General features: G+C 36.1%; 1 protein-coding gene across 1 annotated transcript in view; it reads left to right on the top strand.

Annotated features, from left to right (window-relative positions):
* The window catches only part of rp1l1b (rp1 like 1b), a 68534-nt gene that overhangs the window by 314 nt on the left and 47531 nt on the right, over nt 1-20689 (top strand). Inside the window, exons 2-3 of the mRNA XM_017352701.4 lie at nt 6159-6301; nt 10136-10648. The gene's annotated coding sequence lies outside the window, so the exon portion shown is untranslated. The remainder of the gene's footprint in view (nt 1-6158; nt 6302-10135; nt 10649-20689) is intronic.

Raw genomic sequence — 20689 nt, forward strand, 5'->3', positions numbered from 1 at the left:
ATGAGTTAATATGAGCACCGTTTATAATAGATGAGATGTAACGTTATCTACGTTAATTCTCAGAAAAACGTCAGTTGTTTATCTTAGTGGAGTTAAGGTAACATTACAGCATTTTGATTATATTTACTTTGTTGTGCTATAGAGTGTAGCTTGGTTACTGAACAAATTTGTCCGAACCTCTAAACCATGATAATAAGACATAAAAAAGAGTTTTATCATATAGCATTTAGTCACTTTTGGTATTGGGCATATTTTAAAATATCATAGTTTAACTGCATTTCTCTGGATGCATTAGCTGCATTAAAATACCCACAGGTCTTGTGATTTATGGAATATCATAGAATTTAAAAATATTTTCTATATATTGAAAGTCAGGGAATATTACAGTATCTACAGTATTTAAAGTCCAAGTCATGGAATATCAGGGATTTTTGTTAGTCATTTAAAAATTGACTTCCCATTTATCACATTTAACCAAAATTTGTTTTTTCCCAAAATAAATACATTTTTTTTTAAATAACATTGTTAGGCTATTTTTCCATTGCCATTTAATGTTTTCACCATTTGTCAACAGGCAATCAATGCAGTCACCAGGTGGTATCTGTTAAAAGGCTGTCTTCGGCTGCGTTTTTTTTGCTCAATGCTCAACCAGTCCCTCCTGAATGTAGTGGAAAAATGTCTTGTTATTGCAGCCTAAGATGACAGATTTTCTGTTGATTTTCTCAATATGTGTGGCATTTCTTGTGTTGTTTTGCTGAGAAAATGTACACCTATTTACTCATGCTATTTCATTAATTTTTTGTAATGAACCATTGCCCTCAGTAGTTTTTATAAAGGGAGAAATTGTTTAAAGCTTACCCTGCTGAAAAATCCAGCTTAAACCAGCCTAGGCTGGTTGGCTGGTTTTAGCTGGTCGACCAGGCTGGTTTTAGAGGTGTTTTGCCCACTTCCAGGCTGGTTTCCAGCCATTTCCAGCCTGGTTTTAGCTGGTCAGGCTGGAAAATGACCTGCTAAATCCAGCTAAAACCAGCTTGACCAGCCTAGCCAGGCTGGGAGCCCAGCCAAAACCAGCTATGTCCATCTTAAACCAGGCTGGTCAAGCTGGTTTTAGCTGGATTTAGCTGGTCATTTTCCAGCCTGATCAGCTAAAACCAGGCTGGAAATGGCTGGAAACCAGCCTGGAAGTGGCCAAAACCCCTCTAAAACCAGCCTGGTCGACCAGCTAAAACCAGCCAACCAGCCTAGGCTGGTTTAAGCTGGATTTTTTAGCAGGGTACTGATACATGAAAACCATATATTTCAACAACATCAATACACAAACAATGTCAAATTTTCAAATTTTAGTGATCAACACAACGCCCTGTGTTTTATTAAATATGCTTGTGCAATGCAGTGTGATGATGTCACATTGCTGCATCATGTTTCGAGGTGTCACACAAGATGACCACTTTCAATACGCAAATATACTGTTATTTAATCCACTCACCGTCCACTTTATTAAGTACACCTAATTAGTGCTGGGTTGGACCCCCTTTTTGTCTTCAAAACTGTCTTAATCCTTCATGGCATAGATTCATCATGGTACTGGAAATATTCTTCAGAGATTTTGGTCCATATTGACGTGATAGCATCACACAACAGCAGATTTGTTGGCTGCACATCCATGATGCGACTCTCCTGTTCTACCACATCCCATAAGTGCTTTATTGGATTGAGATCTGATGACTGTGGATGCCATTTGAGTACAGTGAACTCATTGTCATGTTCAAGAAACCAGTCTGAGATGATTTGCGCTTTATGACATGGCGCGTTATACTGCTGGATGTAGCCGTCATAAGATGAGTACACTGTGGTCATAAAGTCATGGACATGGTCAGTAACAATACTCAGGTAGGCTGTGATGTTGACACGATGCTCAATTGAGCAAAGAAAATATTCCTCACACTATTACACCACCACCACCAGCCTGATCCGTTGATACGAGGCAGGATGGATCCATGGTTTCATGTTGTCGATGCCAAATTCTGACCTTACCATCGCAATGTCGCAGCAGAAATCAAGACTGATCAGACCAGGCAACATTCATCCAATCTTCTACTATCCAATTTTGGTCAGCCTGTGCCAATTTTAGCCTCAGTTTCCTCTTCTTAGCACACAGGAGTGGCACCCGGTGGGGTCTTCTGTTGCTGTAACTCATCCGCCTCAAGGTTCATCCTGTTGTGCGTTCAGAGATGCTCTTCTGCATATTTTGGTTGTAACAAGTGGTTATTTGAGTTTCTGTTGTCTTTCTATCAGCTTGAACCAGTCTGGCCATTCTCCTCTGACCTCTGGCATCAACAAGGCGTTTGTGCCCACAGAACTGCTGCTCACTGGATATTTTCTCTTTTTTGGACCATTCTCTGTAAACCCTAGATATGGTTGTGCGTGAAAATCCCAATAGATCAGCAGTTTCTGAAATACTCAGACCAGCCCATCTGGCACCAACAATCATTCCACGTTCAAAGTCTCTTAAACCACCTTTCTTCCCCATTCTGATGCTCTGTTTGAACTGCAGCAGATCGTCTTGACCATGCCTACATGCATTGAGTTGCTGCCATGTGATTGGTTGATTAGATATTTGTGTTAACGACAGTTGGACAGGTGTACCTAATAAAGTAGCCAGTGAGTGCATAAAACAATGCAGATGGCATGGAAGGAATTTGAACAGTGTCCTGTTTGGCCAAAACCTGCAGCAATTATAAAAATTGGCAAACTTCTATACGTTTTGTGTTAAATTTGGTGATCGCAGAATCTCAAAATTCTAGAGGGAATGCTTAACACAACTGCTTGTTTCTCTATTCATTACAGTTAATGGAAATTTAGCTTTTTAGTCAGTGAAAGTCAGGGAATTTGATATTGTTATACAAAAAAATTATACAAAAGTGAGAGTCAAGGGGAGGATTGACAATGTAGCATCATATCTGCTTTTATTGAGTGATCTTGATTGGAACTAGACAAATTTGAAAATATCATCCAATGTTTAAATACTGTATATCCAACGCAATCTCACGGCAATTCATAACTTTTTGATTTAGTGGCTAATTCGTATAAATTCGTACAATCTAATTCGTACAGTTTAGTACGATTTGCTCATCACCCAATCCGCTTGTTAAGAGGTGACTCATGTAATACTGTTTCCAGATCCAAGTCGCCATTCATTTGAGTTGAGAAATCATTCAATTATGATCTCTTTTTATTCATATCACACATTAAAATTAATTTTACATAAAGTCATAGTGTACACAACAATCTCTGGGCTTGTTGCATAACAAATACAAAATTTTTTACAATTTATAAAAAAAAATGAATCACTTTCTGGCCATCAGATATTAGGCATGGACATATATATTGCGATCATGATTTTCGAAAGTATTAAATCACTTTGTAAACGTTTATTATTACCATTTCATGAGTCTCCCTATTCAGTTGAATAGAGCGATTGGACCCGCAAGCCGCTTCGCCTGACGTCACACTTAACTAACGGATGACAGCTGGGGTTATGGGTGGGGTTGGGTGCCAAGCCTCTTTTTTAAAATCATACATTTTCGTACGACTGAACTTGTACGAATTAGCCACTAATCTGACAAAGCGTAAAATAGGTTTCCTTGTGAGATCAGGCTGGTATATCTGCCACAGTTTAGTCAAAAAAATTAAGTTTTTGTAATTGCATATGATTATTCTTTTCTGTAAAAAACCACATAGCATTTACTTGAGCAACGTGTAGCAATGATATGTTTATATTTTGCTTGACGCTTTAACTGCAAAGAAAATAAGTAAGTGTTGATAAGTATACAATGATCATGACAACATATGTTCTAAAGGTTTTTCTCTAGCATTTCTCATAAGCACTGCAGCTCATTGTAGTCAGAGTGGAGACCTTCAGGAAACCAGGGCAAACAATCAACTCATCTGCTACAATCTCTTCCTGTGTGAAACTTGAATAATTCTCCATGCTACACACTAAGAATACACTGCGCTCAGTGTCACCCACAGCATGGCCTCTATTTCCATGTTCCTTAAATAGGACAGAATACAATACTGTGCCTGAGAATTACATTCATTTGCAGAATGCTTTCATATGCCTAAAATTATGCATTAAATGAGCAAACAGTCAACTTGTTTAGTTTGGTAACTCGTTTGTTTGGTAGTGTCCATCAAACTTTTGTTATCACACTTACTACAGCATGACAAACTCTTTAAAAAATTAAATGTTTGACTTTACTTTGTCTCACTTTTAATAATCATACACACTTTATCAGAATTTACAGATTTTTTATTTATTTCTTAAGTTTCATTATTATGTTTTGTTCATTAAAATATTTTTAGGGTTGCAAACTTTGAACTTCTCAATTTTTATCTTGATAAATTTATCTGTAAAACCATCTAAAACATTGAATATTATTTTGAAATATGGAAGTAGGGCAAACTCTCTTTTATATCTATATATTTATAAAATATATTTATATTTTAAATGCAGTTGTTGCAGCAAAGGAAATACAACAAAGTTATTAAATGACATTTTGAAATATGACCAATAACAAACACTGGAAAAAGCAATTACTTATCTTTACTTTTAAAAAGAGAGTAAACTCATTGCTTTTAAAACAATTAGTTGACTTTACTTTGAAGAAGTGGGGAAATACGTTGCTTTTAAAACAATTGATTGACTATTTTTAAAAAGTTAATAAATGCAATGCTTTTAAAACAATTATTTGACTATTTTTAAAAAGTGATTAAATACATTGCTTTTAAAACAATTAATTGACTTTACTTTAAAAATTGAGTAAAATCGTTGCTTTTAAAATTAGTTGACTTTACTTTTAAAAAGTTAGTAAATCCGTTTGCTTTTAAAACAATTAATTGACTTTATTTAAAAAAGTGAGTAAACCTGTTGCTTTTAAAACAATTTATTGACTATTTTTTAAAAAAATTGTAAATATGTTGCTTTTTAGGCAAGGCAAGGCAAGGCAAGGCAAGTTTATTTATATAGCACATTTCATACACAGTGGCAATTCAAAGTGCTTTACATAAACAGGAATAAAAAAGACAAGTTTAGGAAAATAAAATGCAGACAATAAAAATTATTAAAAACAGATAAAAACAAATTAAAATGAGTTAAAATAGGTAATTGACTATTTTTAAAAAGTGAGTAAAAATGTTGCTTTTAAAACAATTAGTTGACTTTACATTTTAAAAAATAGTAAAACCGTTGCTTTTAAAACTATTAATTGATTTTATTTTAAAAATTGAGTAAAACCGTTGCTTTTAAAATAAGTAGTTGACTTTACTTTAAAAAAAGTGAGTAAATACGTTGCTTTAAAAACAATTAGTTGACTTTACTTTGAAAAAGTGAGTAAATACGTTGGTTTAAAACAATTAATTGACTTCATTTTTAAAAAAGTGAGTAAATAAGTTGCTTTTAAAACAGTTAGTTGACTTTACGTGAAAAAGTCAGCAAACCCGTTGCTTTTAAAACAATTACTTGACTTTAAAAAAAGTGAGTAAACCCGTTGCTTTAAAAACAATTACTTGACTTTACTTCAAAAAAGTGAGTAAACCCGTTGCTTTAAAAACAATTACTTGACTTTACTTCAAAAAAGTGAGTAAACCCGTTGCTTTTAAAAGAGTTAGTTGACTTTACCTCAAAAAAGTAAGTAAACTCATTGCTTTTAAGTCAGTTAAATGAGTTTACTTAAAAAAGTGAGTAAATCCATTGTATTTAAAATAATTAGTTGACTTTACTTTAAAAAAAGTAAGTAAACTCTAAACTCATTGCTTTAAAAACAATTAATTGACTATTTTGAAAAGTGCATAATCCGATTGCCTTAAAACTAATTAAATCAATTATGAAGTCTACTTAACAGTTCCAAGTTAAAATAGATTTACTTACTTTTTAAAATAAAGTAAACATGTTTTTTAAGGCAACGTTGCACTTCAATTATTTTTTTTTTAAGTATCTAATCACCTTTTACAATGAAGTTAATATAAATGAGTCACTGAACACTACATGGCATGTAGTTTAGTTTAAGTTAACAAATGTCCTCTTTTTAATGGTCTCTTCTTGTTGTTTCTCCCTGATTGCTGTCTGGATTGGCTCCATTCGGGAACGTGGATGTCAGGTAGTCTCAACTGTTTCCTGTTTCCCCAGCAGTGACGTCACGGCCGAATATGCAAGAGAGCGTTCGAGCACGCGCCATCTTCCTCACGGCGGGTATCTGATGGTGTGACACTGCGTGTGTACGACCTTGCTGAGCACATCTGGGTAAAGTATTAAGTGTCCTAAGGGAGAGGAGGTCATGCATATTGACGCCCCTGTCGGAGACACACTGGCTCAGGCTCTGATCGCGAGCCTGACTGGGTGTGGACACAAGCCACCTGATAATGTCAGCCCATATGCTAAAATGAGTGGGACAGTACATAATGTAGGCCACACTAAACAATTGCAGGAGTTTCAATATTCAGTAATAAAAAAAAATGCAGTAATTTAGGAAAATATTTGTGTAGCAAACAAAAAAATCTGAAAAATTTGTGACCCTGGACCACAAATAAGCAGTGTTGCGGCTAATGCATTACAAGTAACAAGAGAAATATAATAATGCTACTTTTTAAAGTAATATTAAATATTATAGTAACAAGTAAAGTAACGCATAATATAATTAAGTAATACTAATAATATTTTAATTACTTTTTAAAAAATTTATAATTTTTATATATTATTTATATATCATAAAAATATATTTTTAATTTATATTATTTATAATATATTTATATATTATAAAATATACAAATTAATGTATAATTTTTATATTTTTATAATGATATATTTAAATAATATAATTAAGTAATACTATTTGAGTTACTTTTTTAAAAATGTATAATTTTTTAAAGATAATTTTTGTTGTATTTAATTCAGTTATACATATTATATTGAATTATAAATATTCAATTATACATTTTAAATATATTAATTAAAATTAATGTAGTCATGTTGAATCACACACTGAATAAAAGAATGATTCAATATTTTTATTATGATTCATTTATTATTATAAAGGCAAAGAAAAAAAAGAAAAGGAGATTGTCTAAATAGTGATTTTACGTTAATAGGACAAAAAGTACAAAAGTAGCCAACACAGAAGGTTTTCAGAAGATAACATTATCCTAATTCTTTGTGTGTGTGTGTGTGTGTGTGTGTGTGTGTGTGTGCGTGTGCGTGTGTGTGTGTGTGTGTGTGTGTGTGTGTGTGTGTGTGTGTGTGTGTGTGTGTGTGTGTGTGTGTGTGTGTGTGTGTGTGTGTGTTTTAAGGTAAATGAGGGTGTATAGGTTATAGAATGTGTTGTTAATTGCAGAGCTCCTCTATTTAAAAAAAGAAGGAAGTTTCTGAAAGAGATTCAGCCTCAAAAAAATAATAAAAAGTGACTCAAACGCATTACTTACCTAAAAGAGTAACTAAGTAATGCAACTAGTTACTTTTTGGGGAATACTTTCAAAAGTAACTTTCCCCAACACTGGTCATAAACGTCCATTTTTTGGTATTGTAAATGAATTTATATGCATACATAACTGCAGATGTGCTGTTTGCATTTTGTGCAACTATTTAAAAGTTGAATAAATAGGCTTTCCAGATGTATACTTTGTTAGGATATAGGACAATGTGATACAAATATTTGAAAATCTCAAATCTTAAAAAATTGAAATGTTGAGAAAAGCACCTTTAAATTTGTCAAAATTAAGTTCTAAGCAATGCACATTATTAACAAAAAATAGTTTTGATATTATTATTGTAGCAAGAAATGTACAAAATTTTCTTTATTTAATATTCAATGGATTTTTGGCATAAAAGCAAAATGTATAATTTTGACCCAATGTAATTTTGGCTATTGCCAAAAAATATAACTGTTCAACAACAAAAAAATTGTTATGGTTTTGCAGGATTAGGGGTCCTAAAGTTACAGTTATCAGGGTGTCTGTGGGGTCTTAAAAAGTATTAAAAGTTGATAAATCAATTATGTGAAAATTAAGGCCCTTAAAAGGTATTAAAAAGTCTTAATTGCGATTTTACGAGGTCTTACATTTTGTTTAATCGTTGTCTAAAGTGTTTGACTCCAAAAAAGCATAAATATAGTTTTTTTCCTCCTAAAATTACCAACGTTGTGCTCGATCCACGCGATTGGTTCTACCTGGTGCACGTCTGGCCAAGCTCCTCCGTGTAGGTGATGTCACATAATTTGCGACAAACGATGGAAGGTGATGTGACGCTCTCCAAATATAGTGAAACCGTAGAGCGAAACAGATGGAAAATGTAAGTTTGCACACTCCTGGTTGGAGTTTAAACAGTGGCTGAGACCTGTTGCTGAAAACAACCGCGTGATTTATTCTTTCAAGCTTTGTTTCTTCTGTGCTTATCTGAGTTCTTATGCATGGTTGTGCTCCATTGAATCATTTAACTACAACTGTTTATTAACAACAGTTTATTAAGTAAAAGGTTTGATACTGATTAGAACTTGAAGGGGTGCTGAGGTCTTAAAATATTCTGAAAAGGTCTTTAAAAAGTCTTAGTAAGGTATTAAAACTACCTTTAGGATTCCTGCATATACCCTGCTTATGCGATTGCTATAATGCAAATTTTACATCTCATAGTCATTTTCTGCTACTGTTCAATGCAGTGAAGTCAGTCTATTAATTATGTTTATTGTATTAAATTACATTAAATGCCACTCATAAAAAAATAATATAATGTAACTAGCTGTAGAAATATACTATGATGTTGGCATTTTGGAGCTTTGTGTCATGAACATGTATTGGTTATCACATATTGGGGGAGGGTGGTCATTATAAACGATGAGAAAAAAAAAAGATTTCACCTTGTAATAATTATTATTGGAAGTCTATTTTTATAAGAAAGAGAGACAAAAGGCAACTGGGAGAGAAGTAAACAAAAAAGATAAAGTCATAGTTGTGAGAGATACAAGCCACCTGATAACATGCTAAAATGAGTTAGTCAGTACATAATTTACTTTGTAAAATTGCATGGGTTTTTCAAGATTCAACAATAAAATATTGTAATATTTACAAATTGAATGCAGGGAGATGCAGTAATTTAATGCATAATTAAATTAAATGATTTAATTATGCATTAAATTACTGCAATTTTTAATTTATGTAAAATTAAAAATGGAACAGCATACTTTATTTATACTGGAGTAGAGGTCATACTATAAATCTCAAGTTATGATCTGTCTGTAACGCAGACAATGAGATTTTACATGACATTAATTCATAGTCATTTTCTGTTTTTTTTTAGTGAAGTCAGTTTTTAAAGTCTCCTAATTGTGTTAAATTATTGAACTTCTACTGTAAAGATAGAGTAATGGCAACTAGCAGTAGAAATATTCCATAAAGCTGACTTTGTATCAAAAGTATACTTTTGAGTATCTCATATAGGAGGAGAAATAATCATCACAAACTGTGAGTAGAAAATAAAAGTTTCCACACTAAAAGAATAATTAAAGGCAATTGGAAGATAATAATAAAAAAAAGATTAAAATAAAGTACACATTGTTAAATGTTAAGCAACAGTTATGAGGATTAAAGCTGTAGTTTTGAGATCTAGAAGCATTTATGAAATAAAACATTTGCTACTGTGAACGATAAGGGAAAAAATACCCAGAAAGCATTCAGTGAAAATTTAATAGATGTCTAAGAATAGGTCAAAACTAGACTAGTCATCAAATAAACAGAAATGAATGACTACACATATAAAGTGTGTCTATTTGAGGACTAGTCTAGTTTTGGGCTAGTTTCAGATGTCTATCAGATTTTCACTGACAGCCCAAGTTTAGCCTTGTTTTAGCCAAGCTGTCTACGCTTAGATATCTATTAGATGTCTATTAAACATAAAGTTGTTTGCTGGGTAGCCACAGTTGTGCAAAATAAATTCACAATTTGTTTGTGAAAATGCAAAGCTCAAATTCTGAAACTTTAAGTGCAAGTTATGAGAATTTAAGTAGCATTATTAGGGTATAATTGAAATAAAAAGCTGTGACTTTACAGAACTAACATGTGGCATTAACTATGACAACACTCTTTCTAACAGCTCTGCTCGGTCACAGCCTCAAACCTTCCAGACAGAACCAGGAGTCTCTGTCTGTCAGTATGGTCACCGCACATACCAGCATGTGGATGGAGAAGAATAATAACCTGCTTACCATTCATATTTGGCATCCATTACCGGTGGCTGGGGATTATAGGTCTAGCCGTTCTCCAGCATTCCTGCTCATTGTGGTAGAACAACAGAGTCGGCAAGCAGATGTGGTGCAGGCGTGGTGCGAGGCCAGCTAAAGAATGGACCAGACCCGGCCCAGGGCCCCGTGCCATGCGGTGATGCCAGCGCACGGGTACAGATGGGAACCCCTGGAAAACTTGAGGGATGCAGCAGGCAGCCAGCGGCCACCCACCTGTACCTGCGTGTGAATACGCCAGCCGCGTGCAGTCCAGCACCTGTTTACTGCAGATACTGAAAGGTGCCATTAACCCAGAAAATGAGGCTGGGGTTCCGCTGCCAACCGTGGGACAGGGAATACAGCTCCTCATTTTCTCCACTCAGAAGGTAAGCGATTCCAATATCAACCATTTTACGCCTTGTCTCCTCCTGCTCCGCATTGTTGGGATACTTTTGCCATGCATACTAATGGCAAAATAAAATGTTTAAAAAATAAATAGATCAACAAATGTCACAGAGTTCAAGTCATGGAAATGTTTTGACAGCATATGAGAATAAGGTGAGAAATGAAATAATCCCTTACTGAATGAGTAATGAATTCATTTTACGAAATAATAAGTCATAATAACAAGTCAAATTTCAAATTTATGTTGCAAATAGTTGCAACTACGTATGAAAAATAAAGGAAAGACTTTAGAATGATGGTTTGTTTTTGACAAGTAAACGAGGAAATGGCTGGTAGTATTCAGGGCTTGACATTAACACCCACCAACCTGCCAAATGCGGGTAGATTTTAGCTGTTGCAGGTTAGACAACCACACTTTGGTTGGTTGTAAATATTTTTTAAATTGTAGTTTACTTAAAAGCAAAGTTCAACAATAAGATTGCCCATTAAGAAGAACAAAAAGAAGAAAAACAACTGTATTCGCGCAAGCAAAAGAATACCAAATGGGTGATTAAAGCTGCAAGCAGCGATGATAGGGACCTCGCACCCGGGCTCACCGCCGCCCGTTGGCCTCAGGATGACAGAGAACAGCGAACAATATTAATTTAAGCCGAATTTTATAAAGAACCTGAGAAAATCACACATTCATGCCAAACTTTCTCTTGTCAGCAGGTGATGCCATGACTGTGACTCAAGATTTGCATGTAGATGCCTTCAGTAGAGGAATCTTATCAACCATGTGAATTTTCAGCCAGATCGGACATTGTTTGGCTGAGTTATATGTAATTTCCTGTTGTCAGCAGGTGGCGCTATGACTGTGACTCGATATTGGCATGTAGATGTCTTCAGGAGAGGATTTTAATCAACCATGTAAATTTTCAGGCTGGTCAGACTTTGTGTGGCTGAGTTATAAGCCAAACTATCTTCTGCCAGCAGGTGGCGCTATGACTGTGACTCAATATTGCAATGTAAATGTCTTCAGGAGAGGAATTTAATCAACCATGTTAAGTTTCAGGCAGGTCAGAGATCGTGTGGCTGAGTTCTAAGCCAAAATACCTTCTGCCAGCAGGTGGCGCTATGACAGACTCAATATAATTATGGAGATGTGCTTAGGAAAGGACTTTCATCAACCATGTGAAGTTTTAGGCAGATCGGACATTGTGTGGCCGAGTTACAAGCCAAACTACCTTCTGCCAGCAGGTGGCGCTATGACAGACTCAATATTGTTATGTGGATGTGTTCAGGAGAGGACTATGATCAACCTTGTGAAGTTTCAGGCAGATCGGACATTGTGTGGTTGAGTTATAAGCATTTCCTGTTCCATGGTGAAGCGTTGCGGTTTGTCATGCCGCCACGGACACGCCCTTCTGCAAAATCTCTAGATCTTTACAATATATCATCGGTAGAGCTTTCAAATAACATCACTCAAATTTGGTGCTGATATAATAAAGTTTGCGGAAGGAGTGTATTACAATGTAAAACATGTCATTTCCTGTGGCCAGCAGGTGGCGCTATAACTCTATCTGGATATCAGCATATAAACGTATTTAGGTCATGACTGTTATCAAGCGTGTGAATTTTGAGGCAGATCGGATAATGCATGTTTGAGTTTTAACAACTTCCTGTTTTGTGGCGAATCGTCAAAGTTTGCAAGGCTGCCACGGGCACGCCCATCAATGAAAACTCTAAAGCTTCGCAATTTAACATCCCCAAGGCCTTTAGATGACAAAACCCAATTTTGGTGTTGATCAGATAAAATCCCTAGGAGGAGTTTGTTAAAATACAATGCCTGGAAATGGCAAAAATGCCACTTTTTCGCCACAGGAAGTTAAAAATAACCGACTTCCTGTTGGGTTTGAGATATGGCTCCAAGAGACTTTTTCGTATGTTTTGGCATGTTTGAGGTGTGTGCCAATTTTCGTGCATGTGCATGATTCGTATATCGGGGGCTCGTCCGATTAATTTTTGTAGGTGGCGCTGTCGAGTCATTTTGCCACGCCCACTTCAACATTGTTATGAAGATGTGTTCAGGAGCGGACTTTTATCAACCTTGTGAAGTTTCAGGCAGATCGCACATTGTGTGGTTGAGTTATAAGGACTTCCTGTTCCATGGCGAAGCGTTGAGGTTTGTCATGCCGCCATGGACACACCCCTCTCCGAAAACTCTAGATCTTCACAATATATCATCGCTAGAGCCTTCAGATAACACCACTTAAATTTGGTGCTGATACGATAAAATTTGTGGGAGGAGTTTGTCACACGGTAAAACATGTCATTTCCTGTGGCCAGCAGGTGGCGCTAAAACTGTATCTGGATATCAGCATGTAAACGTGTTCAGGTCAGGACTCTTATCAAGCGTGTGAATTTTGAGGCAGATCTGATAATGCATGCCTGAGTTATAACGACTTCCTGTTTTGTGGCGAATCGTCAAAGTTTGCGAGGCCGCCACGGACACGCCCATCGATGAAAACTCTAAAGCTTCGCAATTTAACATCGCCAAGGCCTTTAGATGACAAAACCCAATTTTGGTGTCGATCGGATAAAATCCCTAGGAGGAGTTCGTTAAAATACAACGCCTGGAAATGGCAAAACCGACACTTTTTCGCCGCAGGAAGTAAAAAATATCCAACTTCCTGTTGGGTTTGAGATATGGCTACAAGAGACTTTTTCGTATGTTTTGGCATGTTTGAGGTGTGTGCCAGTTTACGTACATGTGCGTGATTCGTGGATCGGGGGCTCGTCCGTTTAAATATTCTAGGTGGCGCTGTCGAGTCATTTTGCCACACCCCTTTTCGAGACCCATAATAAACGTAAATTTTCGCCACTTCTGAGGCGTGTGCGAAGTTTCGTGAGTTTTCGGGCATGTTTAGCCTCTCAAAACCGCGATTCATTCCGCGGAAGAAGAAGAATAATAAGAAACGGAGCAATTCCAATAGGGCCTTGCACCGTTCGGTGCTCGGTCCCTAATTACGCACATGGAAGGGCTCTCATTGATTGACAATGGCTTTAGGGTGCTTTCACACCTGTGAATTGATTTATTTGTTCCGAAACAGGGGTTTAAATTGTTACATTGCTGCACTTTGCTCTTGGTGCGGTTCGCTTTCACACTGCAAAGTTTCTAAACAGACCGAAATAGCTAAAACAAGTCATGTATGAGTAAACTCTCCTCACATTGATCAGAGTTTCAGGTTTTATTTTGTCCCGCTCAGCTCTCATGCGTCCTTATTTAAGTTATGATGATGAGCAATAAGACAATATAAGCAATGTGGAGACCGGGGGGTGTGTCTTGTGTAAAGACAGTAGGGGTTTGGTGGTGTTTGACAGGGTGTGCGCGGTGTGTCTGAAGATTGAGGAGGGATGCGGTGAGGAGGGATGAGAGGGGTGTGCAACGTATTTGAGGACCGGGAGACGCGTAATTTCTGGGAGATTATCACTCGTTTGCAGGCATCTGAGAGTTTCTGTGCATTTACGGGAGACTCCTGGAACTTGGGATGTCTGGAATGACCTCCCGCCCTACTCATAATTCTCTCTTTATATAGCCGTATGCCTGTTACATATCTATAAAACACTGTGATATAGCCGGGCTCGGATCGTATCGCTTTCTCACTACAATCGATCCGCTCCAGAGTTTGTTTCAATCGAGCCGAGACCACCTCATTCAGGAGATCTCAGAGCGATTGTTTTGGCGCGGATCCGAGGGCGATTGCTGGATTCACATATCCCAAACGAACCTTGCTAACTGGGCAAACAAGACAGGTTCCGAAACAAAAGTCTAGGTGTGAAAGCACCCTAGTGTCATGTACACAGCTGATGTGATGCGTGTGAGTTTTTAAATGCTTGCATGCTCCCGTTTCCTTGCCTGAAAATGCAATTAATGCAATCGGTTCCCTTTGAAATAGACTAGATAAAATGCGATGCTTGCTCTCAAGAGTTTGAGATTCTTTAAAAAAATGTGTAAGCAGCAGAGGTTGCCACTTTCGCTCTAACTTTGAACAGATTATTAATGGGCCTAACGTTAACCATTAGCAGGTGATCATCCTTTCATTACCGCACACAGTATGTTTTTCATTTACTCACTTTTACAGTTATTTTTTTATTCATGGTTTAATTATCATCTTTTACAATAGCATTTACTTCCCATTTACAGTTGAAGTCAGAATTATTAACCCCCTTTTGAATTTTTTTTTCTTTTTTAAACATTTCCCAAATGATGTTTAACAGAGCAAGGAAAGTTTCATAGTATGTATGAAAATGTTTTTTCTTCTGGAGAAAGTCTAATTTGTTTCATTTCGGCTAGAATAAAAGCAGTTTTTAATTTTTTAAAAGCCATTTAAGGTCAAAATTATTAGCCCCTTTGAGCAAATTTTTCTTTCGATAGTCTACAGAACAAACCTTCGCTATACAATAACTTGCCCAATTACCCTAACCTGCCTAGTTAACCTAAATAACCTAGTTAAGCCTTTATATGTCAATTTAAGCTGTATAGAAGTGTCTTGAAAAATATCTAGTTAAATATTATGTGCTGTCATTATGGTAAAGATAAAATAAATCAGTCAATAGAAATGAGTTCTTAAAAGTATTATGTTTAGAAATGTGTTGAAAAGGACTTCTCTCTGTTAAAAAAAAACAAAAGGGGTGGGGGTATAAAGGGGGGCCAATAATTCAGGGGGGCTAATGATTCTGACTTTAACTGCATGTATAGTGAACTGGTGATCTGGGATCTTTAGTAAGGACAGACTTCTGTGCATAGTTCTAGATGCATGACATTAATTCTTTAAAAAAAAAAAAGATTCTAACAGCCAAAATTATGGCTTGTGAAAATGGCGGGTAGATGGTAATGTTGAAAAACTACTACAGTGGCTGGTGATCAAAAAATTTTATATCAAGCCCTGGTAGTTTCACATGAACACTTAACCTAACATGAATAACTAATTTAGACAACTATGCAGTAAGTGATTGTCTTCAGTGTCCTCAATGAGGGCTACTTATGAACTGTTTAGTTTTAGTTTATTGTCATTGTTTAGTAGAAAACAATCAAATGCAGTTTAGGAGCTCTCTTAAAAAGCATCAGCAATAAAAACATTGTATAATACAATATAATTAAAGGAAATAAATAAGCAAAAGAAGTGAAAATAATTAAAGCCACAGCAAGTAATTCTGATATTTGCAAGGAAGATCACAGTGATAAATATTACTAATTTAATATAGTGGTGAGTTGGATGACAACAGTAAAAGTATTAAGGTAATAGCTACATTTCACTGACATAAAGTTGTTAAACAGCTGTTTACAGCATGAGAAAAAGTGGTGTGAATTGTCTTAATAGGGAAGGGCAGCAAGTTTAAGGGGCTATTACCCTTATTCAAAGAGTGAGGGGTTGATGGTGTGAGAGATTTATTAATATAGGTAAGGGCTGGGCGATATGGCAACAATTTTATCTTCATAATTCTTTTCCATATTGAACGACAACAATATATATTTCGATATAAGTTATCAGTGCCTCCAGTTTCAAAAGAGTATCCCAACATTGACATAAACCACAAAGATTAGATGCTTCATTAAATAACATTTTAAAGTAGTGTTTATTAAAAAACACAGTTTTGGAGTTTCCATTTTTCTGTAATATGATTATAATATTTAATATAAAATATAATATTCTGAAGAACTGTAACTGACAGCATATATAGTAAACAGTACACAAACAAAAATATACTTATTGCATTTCCTAAAAATAAACAAATACAGAAGTATTTTTAAATATATGTTTTACCAAATTCAAAATGGTAAATATAGCCATCATTAAAAAATAAACAAGTTTAATTGCAAATACTGCTGGCGGGAAAGTGAATCAATAAATAATACTTTGTGACTTTACATATCTCTAATATCAACACAATTACAGATTCCTGTTGTTGCATATGTATGCTGTGTGATTGGCTCTTAGATTAATATTGAGTAAAAATGTCCATAGGTTGTCATTGTTATCAACATAAATTTGATCGCTATTCGATATGATATCGTTTATCGGCCCCCAGATGGGGACTCTATACTGCTCAGTGAGAGCTGTCTTTAGGATGTAACGTTAAACCGAAGTCCTGACTCTCTGTCATTAAAAATCCTTCGACCCCGGCATCCTGGCCAAATTTGCCCACTGGTCTCTGTCTATCATGGCCTCTTAACCATTCCCATATCACAATTTTCACCTCTCCACCAATCAGCTGGTTTGTGGTCTGCGGTCTGGCACAATAAGGCTGCCGTCGCGTCATCCAGGTGGATGCTGCACACTGATGGTGGATGAGGAGATTCCCCGCAATGTGTAAAGCGCTTTGAGTGTCCAGAAAAGCGCTATATAAATGTAAGGAATAAAAGTTTAAATATATTATTATATTAATAATATTAATAATAAAAAACAACATAAGTATACATTTGACTAACCCGTATTAGGGGTGGGCGGTACACTGGTGTCACAGTCATTACCGGTGTGACATTGCGCCACGACATGGATTTTCTAATAACGTCAATATCGTAATAAATCTATTATATGCGCCAGAAATTTAAGCCATGCGACCTCATAATATATTTGGGAGCATTTGTGCGACTAAATATAATGGTTGTAGTCAAAACCTGTTTTGATTTTTTTCTAAAAACGTGCTGAATCGCTCTTCCCTGCTGCTATATTGGTTCATATTAGCTGTCAATCACTGAAGGCTTTCCGCTGTCAGATGACAGGGAGGTTTTGTGACTGGCGGGAATGCAAGCGGCTGAAGAGCGAAAAGTACACGGCAAACCCCACCTAGTTATAATAAAAATAATAATAATAATAAAGGCGCAGATGAGAGCGATCATGACATGTGGTGAATATTGATCCGCCAGCTGAGATCAATCGAGTGTCAGAAATCTTGAGTTTTCAGAGTTTTCGGAGAAGGCGCCCAAATCTCAATGCGTTGCATTCACAGTGTGTTCAGCGCAAATGTTCGCTAAATGTAAGCTCTAATACTGTACACATCATAGCTAAAGAAGCTCGCCTTTATTAAGTTTACACTGTAACTGCAGCTTATTACAAAAAGCGGTATTGCGGTGGTGTTCATCGCAAGAATCCTGCTCTGCCTGCTCATATATTGGGTCGGCTGAGTCGCATGCTTTCCACAAACACAGAAAAATGAAGATCAGCTCATAACGAGACTGAGCATTTACAATGACACAAACAAAACAAAACCTTTAAAGAGTGGCAGAAGTGAGACTTTTCTTACTTTCTTTATCTTTTTTGAGATGTTATTTTGCTATTTAGTTACTGATGCCTGTTTTGCAGCTTTCAGTATTGAATTGGATGATTTATTATAGTCCTTTATTTGTTTTGTAGCAGAAATATTATTTATTAAAGTGACATGCATATTAAAACAATAGTTCCAAAAAATATTTCATACTGCAATGCTTCATTTTTGTTTGATGCAGACCATAAATTTATTTCTCATAAAGTAACAAACTTTTACAACAGATAACTTACATTCAAGCACATTCTATTGGCAGCATCATAATGAGAAATGTAATTCATTGTTACTATTATTGTCATTCTTATCATCATTAATATTCTATAATTATTAGACATGCATTTTGGAATTATTGCACACAAATATCAATGTCATCTCAGCATTAGTTAGATAGTTGATTCTGGTTTTTGTTAGTCCTAATTGATGTTGTTTTAAAAATACAATAAATTCCTTAAAATACAATTTGCAATGGTGCTCATTGATTTTTGGTGGGTGCTCCCAAATTTTTTCTGATGATCCTAAATTCTTTTTGGTGTTCTTTTGGTTTTTTGCAAAATAAATATGTTTAGAATGCATAATACTCTCCCATGTCGCTTTTTGATAATGATACCTACAATTTACTTATTATATTATAAAAATATTAACTGTATTCACATACTTAAAGGGCCATGAAACCCCCTTGTTTCAGCAGGGTGTTTTCACACCTCTACTTTGGAAAAAGTCAGAAAAGTGGGCGTGTCCAGCTTTGTTTAGGGGGGAGTGTCGGAGGAAGTAAAGAGGCATGGTGTGGGAGAGTCTATTTGGGCGCGCTGACTTTCCGAGTCAAAACACACCCACACAGGGGACAAAGTGACGGTGTGTACATGGACATCTGTAGTCTAATTATTTGCCAAAATATTAAATGGTGGCCTTTAACTGCAGTTTGGCTCTTTCATTCAGGGAATTCATTCATGTTCCTCGCGACAAACAAAATATTTGATTCGAGGAACTGCTCTAAGCGTGTATTTTTCATGCAATGTTTGATACCGCACGGCGAATGAGAGAAAAAAAAACTCAGCATTTCCCGGAAACTTAGATGCACTCGGCAGGTAGCATCAGAAAGCCGCGTTTGTTATTCCGGTCACTAAATGCGGCGAAAATCCTACACGAGGTTAAAGTTTGGTTGTGGTGCTAACATGTTTGTACTCGGTGCAATAGTTAACTTAGTTCGATACGAACAAACTGAATAAACAAAGAGCACTGGTCGCTCACTTACCAAATCTGTAGAGACAGGACAATCACCAGCAACTAGAGCCGCGTCTTTATTAAGAGAAGACTACAAGCGAATCCGGATCTCAGCGTTTGCAGATGAGAACAGCTCTCAGATAAACAATAATCCTCCTTAGACACGTAATTGTTGTCGAGCGTCGCGTACACTGTTAATCCACACGTGACTCCAGCTGAGTTCTCACAGAGAGAAAATGAAAACAAAACTTAACGGCAGCAAACTATAAAAGCAACACTTGTTTTGCCAAAACGCAGAGTCTCTGCCGTCTAAACACTATGACACTAATGAATATTAATGAAGTTGCACAATGGAGCGCGCTGATTGGTTTGAACCAAGCCTTACTCATGCATTAATGCATCACACTATAAGACGTAATAAAACACACTCTGGCACAGACGTCCAGTCTGCACACTGGAATACAACGCTATTATGTCATGACCGTGACGCAGCTTCAAAAATTCCTTTCAAACCGGAAGTCCGAATTTGCTTGAAATAATGCAAAAACAACCAATTTACACTTTTTTTGTGAAATATAGGTGTCCTAATAGTGTTTTTAGCAGTGTGGGACACATATACAACTGTCAACAGCTCAAAAAATGTGTTTTGGTGTTTCGTGACCCTTTAAGGGACAGGACAGGCTACTACTCCCAAAATGTAAAAAAAAAAAAAAAGCTTATTATACTGTGATATTATACCATCACCGTTCAAAAGATGAAAAATACCGTGATATTAATTAGGTCTTATCGCCCACCCCTAACCCGTATAATGGTTCATCATACCATTGTGAATGCATAATTTTTGAGCTAGCAGATCGGTCCTATAGTAGATGCTTAAAGTGTAAAAAAGACATATCTTGTAAAAATAGGTGTTAATTTCTACATACATTTAAATAAGCATTCAAAAATAGTAAATGACTTAAGAAAACCAGGCTTATTACATCAGAGATCATAGAGAACATTTTTCGTTGGCTCACAGTGCATTATTCATTTCAGTATTTCACTTTAAACATAAGCTCTTTCACATTCTGTGACTGTTTCCTAAAGGGACACTTCACCCCAGAAATGTTAAATCTGTCATAATTTACAGTCCAATCCCAATTCTACCCTTTAGCCCTTCCCCTTCCCCTTACCTCTCGTTTTGATTAGGGTAGTGGTGTCCAAATTCTCTTTAGCTTAAAGGCGTAGGCTAAGGGCAAGGGGTATACACCCCTTCAAACGAAAATTTTTCAGGACCACACTCAAACCAAAGGGTAGGAAAAATTTCCCAGAATACACCAGCTCCAGCTACACCCGGAAGTAAGGAGTTCCACTAATTAGTTTTTTTTTTTGTAATTATTACGAATTTTTACAACAAACAAACACGTTTTAATATATTCATAACCGCATTCGTGTTTTACCCTCATGCTTTAAAAAAAACACTAAAATAAAAACCCCTAAATTTCACAATCTAT

Source organism: Danio rerio, chromosome 20, assembly GCF_049306965.1.
Source record: "Danio rerio strain Tuebingen ecotype United States chromosome 20, GRCz12tu, whole genome shotgun sequence".
Lineage (NCBI taxonomy): Eukaryota > Metazoa > Chordata > Actinopteri > Cypriniformes > Danionidae > Danio > Danio rerio.